The sequence below is a fragment of the Rhodamnia argentea genome, chromosome 11 (assembly GCF_020921035.1).
Source record: "Rhodamnia argentea isolate NSW1041297 chromosome 11, ASM2092103v1, whole genome shotgun sequence".
Taxonomy (NCBI): Eukaryota; Viridiplantae; Streptophyta; class Magnoliopsida; order Myrtales; family Myrtaceae; genus Rhodamnia; species Rhodamnia argentea.
This window is the reverse complement of record NC_063160.1, coordinates 22,387,261-22,399,556: the sequence shown is the minus strand read 5'-3', so window position 1 is coordinate 22,399,556 and position 12,296 is coordinate 22,387,261. Positions and strand designations below refer to the sequence as shown.

At 40.4% G+C, this 12,296-nt stretch overlaps 2 pseudogenes; both read left to right on the top strand.

Moving 5' to 3' along the window:
* Positions 1-4,468: 4,468 nt before the first annotated feature.
* LOC115728902 lies at positions 4,469-5,704 on the top strand (annotated as a pseudogene).
* A 4,780-nt stretch (positions 5,705-10,484) lies between these two features.
* Positions 10,485-11,624, top strand: LOC115732773 (annotated as a pseudogene).
* Positions 11,625-12,296: the final 672 nt, after the last annotated feature.

Below are 12,296 nucleotides of genomic sequence, written 5' to 3'. Positions count from 1 at the left end.
GGGTTTAGCTAATGGAGATATTAACTCTCCCGAGAACCAGTAACGTGTAAACCATGTCAAGCCAAGACCGATCAATATCTGAACGGAACGGAGTTGTCCTAAGTTTGGGACTATTCAATCTTAGACTTCCTACCAACATAAAAACTAAAATGATATAACGCTAGAAATTGAAGTAAGATTGATCGAACATGATATGGACATGCTAGGGGATTCAAAAATATGCAAACCCGACGTGGACAACTTGTACCATTGGACTAAAGAAATAAAATACTGGAACCAGAATGCAGAGTTTAGAGCAAAGAAACAGAGCCTCCGTTCAATAGTTAATGGTGACTCACACCAGCTAGTCATCACCCATGTCAAAGGGCTGGAGCCAAAGAATCAACGTTGGTTTCTTTTAAAGTACTTCTCAATGTTTGGATTTCCTCTTAAGAACTCGAACGCCACTTCGTATGCCGCCATCAGGAGATTCGGAAATCTTTTGGTGAAGAACGTCTCTAAATGATCGAAAGAATCGGGTAGCGCCTGCCAGGGCCATCAAAGCTACCTTAATACACAAGTCAATAGCTACACAAATCATCACAGTTTTAGAGAGTACCTTCAGGGCTTCCGAAACCGCCTCCTTGCGAGCCCACACGTTTCTCACCATTCGCAATAAGTCTTCGACAGCACCATAGTCATAATTTACGTTATCTCGCAGGATAGCCAAACAAGGATTCCCTATGCAGATATTCCACGCCCGAGAAAAGATCGACTTCCTCTTGCCATTCAATTTCGTAAGAGTTTTGCCCTTTGGATCGTCTTTCCTTAACTGATCTACGGTATTGGAGAATTCAGACAAAAAGTCCCTCCTCTTTTCTGGACCCCAAAAGAATGGATGAATAAGCACGTCTGACACTGTTGGCCTGCCAGCAATCAACAGCAATTGACTATTGAATGTTGATAAAATCAGCTATATTGCAATCTCTACAACAATTGAAATTGTATTAGCTCAATGAGAGATAACAGGGCCCCTACCTCGAATTAGCAACCGGATTTAGCAAACGTTGGATGAGGGCCCCAACTTCGTTCTTATCCAATTTGTATTTCTCAAAACTTTTCTCAGTATTCCCCTCACCTTCTCGAAAGTCACGTCCACCACTGGCACAGAAGAATAAGAGACAACCGAAGGAGAACATGTCTTCACGTGCTTGTGATCCAAAGCTTGCACGACCTGCAACCATATATCAGAAGATCATTACCATTCAGATTATGCACCATATATCAGAAGATGATTACCATTCAAATTAAGAAGATCGACCTACCAAGATTTCCCATGCAAGCTTGATGTTCGTAAACGAATGTGGTAATCCCTGCATCAGAGATCTTGGCGGATAGACGTTCACGATCTTGGCGAACTTTATCAAGAATCACCACGTTTTCAGGCCTCAAGTCCCCATGAACTTTACCATGCTTATGCAAGTGTTCCAGTCCTAATGCCACATCCATACATCATTATAAACTAAGCATTGAAATTTTTTTGAACTTTTGTAACTAGATTCAAACTTAAATAAAAATATTTACTCCATCAGTTCCCGCAATGTCTGTGAGGGAAGACCAATATCAATCCATAACCCAATTCCCTGCACCCTATCCTGGAGAGATGGCGCCAATGGTGTATCATCAGGCGCGACACGGAAATTAGAAGAAGGCCGGAATGCGTCAATGAGATTTTGCAGACTGAAATCATACAGCTCTTGAACAACCAACTTGAATCCCATGTTGTCGGTTACGTCGTGGATACGCCCCAAATTTGGGTGTGGGTGCAGACGCGTGAACTCGACAGTGCCCATGTTGACATGAATGTGACCACAATGGAATCTTTTCACGGCAACGGAATCACCATCATAGCTTGCCTTAAATAAGGTAGTCCCGTCACGGCCTTTACCTATTTCCTCGGAGAGTTTGATATTAGACCAGGCAATCGGCATGAAATCATCAGAACATAAATCCTCCTCAAGCATAAGTCTTCGCATCACAGCAACAGCATCCTGAACAAGTTTCAGCTTCCTGTCGGCCATTGAGGCTCGTCTGCAGCAAGTTAAGAACGAAGAGAACTTGGGAATTTCTGTGACTCTGAGCGTTGAAAATTTTGGATCTCGGTCGAAGAATGCATCACGCATTATAAAGATAGTGTACAGTACGCCTGTTAATTTCCTAAATAATATTTGAGTGTACATACCGCTCGAATAGGCATGTTTCCCTTTTTGAGCCGTTATGTAATTTAAATATGTTTCCTATATTGATCGTGGTGAATGCTTACTATATGGTCAATCATCTAGATAACATTAATTTAGGAAGTACTCCTAAAGAAACTGCACGCATTTAGGAGATTACGTAATTTAGATTAAAATTTAATATAAAATATTTCCTGGTTTAAATTAGGTCATCATGTAGATATATAAATTTTTCTATTATAACTCAAAAATAAAATCATGAATAAAAACTAAAACGCATCTTAATTTGTGTTGTTGTTCTAATACCCGAGGATATACATGCCCTATTTTGATTGAATTCGTTTATCACAAAAAAAAAACCAACTTCACATTATGTCATTAATATATATATAGAAATATATATTTAGTATACAACGTGTCGAAATGACGTGTCGCATGTCGATGTTGGTGCTACTTAAGTCCTGCATTTTCCCAGCCCATAACTATTCTTAGATGGACGAAATAAGGGAAAAACGAATGCAAGGTGCTGGGCAAATTTTCCTATTAAAAATTGCCCAAGCTTCTATAATTGACACTTGAAGGTTTCCCTAGCCTTGAGAGCTTCTCATGCTCGAATTGCGCCTTCATGTGGTTTTTCATGGCCAAAAAAATAATTTGCGATAAATTTGTCACATGTATATTAATTTGGGATTTTCCATGGTATTAACCCTAGTTTATATTAAATTTTAATCTAAATTAGGTCATATCCTATATGGTTATGAAAATTTTAAAATATGGCAACTGCATTTATCCTAAATGCATGCAATTCTTTTTTTCGTATTAATATTGTTAACAAGAATATTTCCTAAATAGTAAGTATTCATCAAGATCCATATGCGAAATAAATTACTCTTTGGATCTGTGATGATTTCTAGATTTATTGACTTGTGTAAACTTTGTAGTTGTATCAAGGTACTCACAAGTAAGTTAGTATTACTTTGATGGATTTTGGCAGGTGCTGTCCGATCCACCCGCGAGGGTTTAGACACATTCATGTTTGATCGATCTTACTTCAATTGTGTGAAGTCTAAGATTGAATATTCCCAAACTTACGACAACGGTTTATTAGTGTGAATTTCCATATATCCGGGTTGGTGTTGCAAAGTGTAATTTCGGTGGTCAAACTATGTGTTGCATTCAACATATAGATTTGATTCACGCAGCTAGATTGTAATTCGTATATGCTTTGGCACATAGTTAATTCAGTTTCGTTTTACTATGAAAAAAAGACTAATTATTACTTGAAAAATGCAAATAAAGGGGAGATTGCATCTTCATTAAAAAAAAATTTAAAAAAAAAGCTATATTCACTAGTGCATTTGGGGAATTAGATTGCATCACTTTATCTAATAAATTGAATAAAAAAGAAAATCCATGTCGTATATTTCTATTTGAAAGAAAGAGGTTAATCTAGGGAATCAATTTATTAGATACAAGTCGCATATCATATACTTACTTCTCTTTTTGAGCATCGTACATATTATGAATTTCCATTTATAGGCTTCCAGGCACGTTGGACTTATGACAGTGCCTTTCCTTTTGTCTTGCTCTCATAAATCATCCGACACCCATTTGAAGTTTTCTAATAAGAAAAATTTTTACCTTCGAAGTCTCACTTGAAAAAGGCATAGTCATGTTGATCGCCATATGTTATCAATTTCGCAATTGGTGGTAGGGCCTCAATAACAAAATGTCGAATAATGCTATCTTGCATTATAAATATAGTGTATGCCTTGTTGTTGGGGTTGATTAACTAGTTTGCTAATTATCATTATTGGGCAATTTGCACCTCCAAGTTGGCTTAAGTAAGATGATTTATTAATACCAGATAATAGGATTACGAGAATGTTTTGATTTCTTTCGCTAATTACATGTTTGTTGGAAGGTCAATGAAATTCATTTGACGGAGATTTCCCAAAGTCAATCGCATTTAGGACTAAATTATTTTGATCAGGATGACTTTTTTATTCCTCTTGTTGTTGGAGTCTATTGTCCATTTAGGTAATTTTTTAAATAATACTCGAATCAAATATCAAATTATCTAATTGGGAGAATTGTGATTCTAATGCGATTTGATTTGAGTGTAGATATCTCTCGAATAGGCAAGTTTCTCTTTTTATGTGATTTGATTTCCTGGCCACCGTGACCATCCCTCTGCATATCCTCAAAACCCTAGGATTTTCAGATCAGACATTCCCACGAACTTCGTGACGATGGCGATCCAGAGTGACGCGCCCAAATCCGGATCCAGAGCCAACGGTGAAGCCCTGCCGCTGCAGCACAGCAAGGTGGCCTTGATCACTGGAATTACCAGCTAGGTAACTACCAGCCAGGACGGGTGGTACCTCACCAAGTTGTTGCTCGACTAGGGGTACGAGGTTCACGTCCTGATCTGTCACTCTCCCAACTTCGAGACCCGACGAGTCGACAACATCTACATCGATCGCCAGGAGCACGAGAAACGGATCAAGCTTCACTTCGCCGATCCCACCGAAGCTTCCTCTCTCCGCCTCTGTATCGACACGATCTCTCCTGACGAGGTCTACAATCTCGCCGGCCAGTCCGACGTGGCGGCCTCGTTCGAGATCCCTGATTACACTGCTGATATGGTCGCCACGGTCACCCTCTGGCTCCTCGAGGCCGTGCGCTGTCACGTCTCTGCTATCGGCCGCAGCCACATCCGTTACTGCCAGGCTGGGTCTTCGGAGATGTTTGGACCGATCCTGCGGCCGCCGTCTTGGGAATATTGGTCTTTGGAATATCGGCTCCCGCTGTCTGAGACATCCCCGTTCCACCCGCGGTCCCCCTACGCCATGTCTAAGTGGGCCGCGCACAGGTACGCCATGCACTACCAGGCCCACGGGCTGTTCGTGTGCAACGGGATCCTGTTCAACCACGAGTCCCCGAGGCGGGGCGAGAACTTCTTGAGCCGGAAGATCACGAGGGCTGTGGGGCGGATCAAGATGGGGCTGCAGAGCAAGCTGTTCCTGGGGGATCTGCATGGCTCTCAGGAATGGGGGTTAGCCGGGGACTACGTGGAGGCGATGTGGATGATGCTGCAGCAAGAAAAACCGGACGACTACGTGGTGGCGATGGAGAAGTCGCACAGGGTGATGGATTTCTTGGCCTTGGCGTTTGACCATGCGGGGCTGTATTTTTGGGATCATGTGGTGATCGACGAGAGGTATCTCAGGCTGGGAGAGGTGGACAACTTGAAGGGAGATGCGAGTAAGGCCAAAAAGGTGTTGGGCTGGGAGGCCGAGGTCGGGTTTGACGAGTTGGTGAAGATGATGGTGGACAAGGACCTTGAATTGGCGAAAAGGGACAAGTTTCTTGTTCATGCTCAGCAAAAGCGCCCAGTATTCTTTACTTGTTATCTCTTGCTGCTCTGTTTCTTAACCTGTGCTCTTGTTTGGTTTTTTATTAGAATATCAGCTGGACGCAAGTAAAAGGGTTTGAGATGTTCTCGGGATGGATATAAGTTCTTCACCAGTTAAATGTCTCAAATGTCTGTTTGGATTTGTTGCAACCTACCCTATTCGCATTCAGATTTTTTCTTCTTCCTTGGGTTTGCCACATTTGAATTTGCTACCTTCTTGTTCAAGTGCGGATGAGCGTCAGATGAGTTGAAAAGCCTGTGTGTTTACTTTCTTCAGATCTGCTTGAATTCAGAGAGTGCAATAAGTTGTGGAGAAGAAAGAGAATGGACCAACCCCTTTTGTGTTTGTTCGCGCATTCCTAAGAAAATAAGGGAAATTTTTCTGATGGGAATGCAGAAACTGGAAGTTTGGTTCGGTAACTTCATCTATTCATAGGTTTAAAATGCGAGATCAATCACTTTCGAACTGTTATGATTGTCCTTTCCATCGAAGAACTTCGTATCTGTGTTTGTGTTGGTGCCAGCACGTCTCCTTGGCGGAGTTAATGATTGAAGAGAATTCCATCTATCAATAAGACAAAAAAAAAAAAAAAAATTGTATTTGTCAATGCTTGGGAAAGATGGGGACTCTTGCAAACCTAATTGAGGTTCTGAACTTGCAATAGGGTTGCAATTGCTATTCGATACGACAGATTTTCTAGGGGCCCTGCAATTGCAATAGGGATTGCTGTCTTGTGTAGTATTGGACGTACGCTGAATTGATACATTAGCTATTTACCCGAGATTATGGGATAGAGCCACTTGAAGACAATTCGGTTGATGAAATGATCTAAGAATATTGTCGTGCTTTTCCTAGTCTAGTTTTGTGCAAGATACGGACTTTCATCGATGTTGATTGATATCGTCATGTTTTGATAATTGAATAGGCATTTCAAATCTAAAAGTTGAATTATCCCGAAAATACCAAACCTAGGACTATATCTACTTTACCTCAGGATGTTGCCCATAATGAATGGTCGCACTGATTATTATTTAATAGCAAAGCGTTTTCCTTCTTGGTAAAATTTTGAAATAAAATTAGGAAGAAGAAAAAATCAAGCATTGATGATATGGAGGCGATGTTAGAGAAATCTGGAAAGGAAACTTGATTGCAAATCGCAACTCGACCTAACCTGGATTTACCAAGAAAAGTGTTTTCTTGCCGCTGAATGGTGTTACTGTTCGCAATTTTCACGTCCTAGGTTTTCCCGACCTGGATTTACCAAGAAAAGTGTTTTCTTGCCGCTGAATGGTGTTACTGTTCGCAATTTTCACGACCTAGGTTTTCTGTATGAGAGAGAGAGAGAGAGAGAGAGAGAGAGAGAGAGAGTGGGTAATGGATTTCAACGAAAAGATTGTTATGGATTTCCTCACGGACTTGCCACATTAGCTAATAAAAACTAATGAAGGGTAAATATGTCACATGGGTACCAGTGTGTGTTTGAGATTTTCGATGATCCAAAAATTAGTTCATGGTAAATCTATTGAGGTGTAACAGTTTGGGATAATTTTGTCACAAACGTACTAGTTTGAGATTTTTCATGGTATTAATTCTAGATTTTTTCCTAAAATGTTGCCTCTAAACTAATTACTTAGGATTGTAAATTATTAGAATTGTCCTCTCCTTGTAGGAGGAAAACGAGTTGTGCTTCTCCCCAAATATAGCCATCACCCATGCAAAAATTATGCACCTAATTTTGTAATATAATCTATAACCTACAATCTATTTCTATATTCCATAGTTATATACATAAATGACAAGTTTTATCGTTAGCCATTTAATACTTAATTGGTTTTGCAATTAGATAGGTCAATTGGTCTTAGATAGTCCCAAACTTACGATAAAGGTTTATTAGTGTGGATTTCCATATATCCGGATTGGTTTTGCAAACCGTAGCTTCAGTGGTCAAATTATGTGTTGCATTCAACATATAGATTTGATTAACGCAGCTAGATTCCGGCTCGTATATGCTTCGGGACAGAATTAATTTTTTCAGTTAATTTAGTTTTGTTTTACTATGACAAGAAAGACTAAAATTATAATAGAGAAAAATGCAAATAAAGGGGAGATCGCATTTTCATTAAAAAAAAAAAAAACCATATTCACTAGTGCATTTAGGGAATTAGATTGCATCACTTTATCTAACAAATTGAATAAAAATGAAAATCCATTTTTTATATTTCTATTTGAAAGAAAGAGGTTAGTCCTTGGAAATCAATTTATTAGATACATATCGCGTTTATGAATTTCCATTTGTAGGCTTCTAGTCACGTTAGACTTATGATGGTGCCTTTCCTTTTGTCGTGCTCGCATAAAATCAACTGACACCCATTTGAAGTTTTCTATTAAGAAAAGCTTTAACCTTCAAAGTCTCACTCGAAAAAGGCACGATTATGCTAATCGCCATATGTTATCAATTTCGCAATCGGTCGCAGGGCGTCAATGATAAAATGTCGAATAATGCTATCTTGCATTATAAATATAGTGTATGACTTATTGATGGGGCTGATTAATTAGTCTGCTAATTATCATTATTGGGCAATTAGCACCTTGCCTAGTTGGCTTAAGTAAGATGATTTATTAATACGAAAGAAGAGGATTACGACAATGTTTTGATTTCTTTTGCTAATTACATGTTTGTTGGAAGGTCAATGAAAGTCATTTGACGGAGATTTCCCAAAGTTAATCACATTTAGGACTAAATTACTTTAATTAGGATGACATTTCTATTCCTCTTGTCCTTAGAGTCTATTGTCCATTTAGGTAATTTCTTAAATAATATTCAAATCGAATATCAAACTATCTAATTTGGAGCATTGTGATTCTAATGTGAATTGGTTTGAGTGTAGATATCTCTCGAATAGGCATGTTTCCCCTTAATGTAATTGGCATTTGATCTTTGAGACTAAAGATTGGATCCCCAATTAAATTTGTTTCGTATAATAGTTGTGGTGAATAACTACTATATGGTCAATCATCTAAATACGTCGCATGACATTAATTTAGGACGTGTTCCTATTAAGAAGATTAATTCAAAAAAAAAAAAATTCGCATGCATTTAGGATGGATGCAGTTGCCATTTTAGAATTTGATTAGCCATATCGGATATTACCTAATTTAGATTAAGATTTAAGATAAATTATTCCTAGTTTAAATTAGGTCATCATGTAGATTTATAAATCTACATGATGACCTAACTCAATTAAAAGGATAAGTGCATATCCTTACGTATTAGAACAACACCACAAATTAAGATGCGTTTCTGTTTAAATTAATATTGTGTATACCAGTTTTATTTATGATTTCATTCCCATCTCCCTTTGCATCTCCTCAAAACCCTAGAGTCCATCTATCCCATCTTCCCATAAGCATCCACCTCTTTCAAATCTGCCGAGCAGACCCATTTCGCCACCATCCTACGCGACAATGGCGACGCCAGACGACATGCCCAAATCCGGATCTGAAGCCCCGCCGCCACAGCACCGCAAGGTGGCCCTGATCACCGTCGTCACCGGACGACCGGATGGATCGTACCTCATCGAGTTGTTGCTCGACAAAGGGTGCGAGGTCCACGGTCTGATCCGTCACTCCTCCAAATTCAGCACCCGACAAGTCGACCACATCTATATCGATCCCCACAACGCCCACAAGTAATATCGGTCATGAATAAAAAAAAATAAAGTAAAGAAAAGATCAAAATAAGACGAGACTTTAGCGGGTTTTCACATCGTGTCACAATTTCTAAAAAGAAAAACTAGTTTTTGAAATTCAAAACAAATAAAAGGATGAAAAAATCACTATAAAATATTTACGCCAATCCCTCAATAGATTTTACATTAGAGTTTCATAAACATAGAAAAGGAAAAGAAGAGAGGAAAGCTTGGGGATGGTTTTTTTGTCACATTCGTCAAAGACATAACATCATACAACAGTCAGTTAAGTCAATTTGGTTATCCAACAATGGTGCGAATTTTTCTAGCAGAGTCTCAGAAATCAGAATTAACAAAAAGCCCTTCCAAACCAACTTTTCTAATGCATTACTAAATTTTGTTGCGGAAAAAATGTTTGGATAGGGTTAGAACAAACCTCATGCAGTGCCAGCATGTTCTATTTAAGTACCCAATGAAATACCAAGTGCGGATTGGGTAGCAAGTTACAAAAAAAAAAACAGTGATTAAAGATTGATGTAAACAAAATACAAGAAAAATCATCTTAAAATATAATACAAGAGTTGAATCAACTAAATACAGGAAAAAATCTCTTGCACTGCTAGCATGTTCTTATATTTGATTATCTGACGTTTTGGTTACTAATAATTTTAGATCCTTTTTTTTTTCCGTTAATCTTGCTTTTAGCAAAATTTTGTTATTTATAGAAATTGATTCCTCAAAGAAACCGGACAAAAAAGGTCATTCGATTTCCTTGAGAAATTGTGGGGTGTAGAAAGCATGGTTACTATAGGTAGAGTAACAATGCCATGCCCAAGCATTTTCTTTTTTAATATATAAAGATATTACAAACAGGTTACATTTCATAAAAAATAATAATACAATAATAGAAAATAATAAAAAAAAGATATCTTCAATAATCAGCTCTCGTCATTTTGATTTATATTTAGAAATTCTTCTTCTTTTATTTTGATACACGAGTGCCTTAAAACCCTAGGGTTTTTGACGACATTCACTCGATTTAAATCTGCCCCTTCACATTCCCAAGAACGTCTCACGAGCAGACCGGTTTCCCCATCCTACGCGACAATGGCGACTGCGATCAAGAACGACACGCCCAAATCCGGATCCGGAGCCAACGGCAAAGCCCCGCCCAAGGAGCCGCAGCACCGCAAGGTGGCCCTGATCGCCGGCATCACCGGACAGGACGGGTCGTACCTCACCGAGTTGCTGCTCGACAAAGGGTACGAGGTCCACGGCCTGATCCGTCACTCATCCAACTTCGGCACCCGACGAGTCGACCACATCTACATCGATCCCCACAACGCCCACATGGCCCGGATGAAGCTTCACTACGCCGATCTCACCAACGCCTCGTCTATCCGCCGCTTGATCGACACGATCTCCCCCGATGAGGTCTACAATCTCGACGACCAGTCCGACGTGGCGCCCTCCTTCGAGATCCCTGATTACATCGTTGATGTGGTCGCCACGGTTTCCCTCCGCCTCCTCGAGGCCGTGCGCTCTCACGTCTCCACTACCGGCCGCAGCCACATCCGTTACTGCCAGGCTGGGTCTTCAGAGATATTTGGGCCTCAGGAATATGAATATTGGCCCTGGAATCCGCAGACGCCGCTGTCTGAGACATCCCCGTTCGACCCCCGGTCCCCCTACGCCCCTACGCGGTGTCCAAGTGCACCGCGCATCGGTACGCAGTTCACTACCGTGAGGTACACGGGTTGTTCGTGTGCAACGGTATCCTGTTCAACCACGAGTCCCCGAGACGGGGCGAAAACTTCTTGAGCCGGAAGATCACGAGGGCTGTCGGGCGGATCAAGATGGGGCTGCAGAGCAAGTTCTTCCTGAAGAATTTGGATGGCATTCAGGAATGGGGTTTCGCCGGGGACCACATGGAGGCGATGTGGATGATGCTGCAGCAAGAAAAACCGGACGACTACGTGATCGCAACAGAGTGGCACGCGTTGGTGGACTTCTTGAAGGTTGCGTTTAAGTATGCGGGGCTGAATCCGATTGACCTTGTGGAGTTCAAGTATGTCGGGCTGAAGCCGGCAGAGGTTGACAGCATGAAGGGAGACGCGACGGTGGAGGTCGACAACAAGACCGGAGATGCAAGTAAGGCCAAGAAAGTGTTGGGTTGGAAGCCCAAGGTTGGGTTTGAGGAGTTGGTGAAGATGATGGTGGACAAGGACATTGAATTGGCTAAGAGAGAGAAAGAGAAGGTTCTTGATGATGCTACGTACATTGATGATGGTGTTGGGTAGACCAATGAGTTGGAATGTCTGTTGGACTTGTTGCGACTCACCCTATTCATTCTCTTTCAATTAGTACAATGCAAGACTTTTTCATTTTCCTCGCTTTGCTTTATATGAAGTACGCCACCTTCTTGTTCAAGTTCATTCGGATGGGCTTAAGATGATTTTCCTTGCTTCAGATTTTTTCATCTACCTTGTTAAATGTTGTTCAAGTTGGAGAGAAAGAAGGTAGAACAGTGTTTCTTGAACTACTGCAGCATTGGTTTAATGGGACTTATGCAATTCCTTCAAATGTTTGAATGGTTATGACTTGGAACTACGATAATGTTTGAATGGTTATGACTTGGAACTACGATTGCCCTTTTTGAAAGCGAAAGCATCTATGGAGAGTACCCCTGGCCCTGGGCTTGCCTCTCTTTCTTGACTAAAATCATATGGGCCATTGTCTCACACATTCCCTCTCTTTCTTGACTAAAGCAGCTATGGAGAGTAGATGCAAATTGCATACCATATATTCACTTTTCTTTTTAGCGTCACACATATTATGAATTTCCATTTATCGGTTTCTAGGCACATTAGACTTATGATGTCGCCTTTACTTTCTTCATGCTCGCACCCATTTGAAGTTTTCTAATTCAAGATCTCACTAGAAAAAGGAACAGGGTCCCGATCTCCACATGT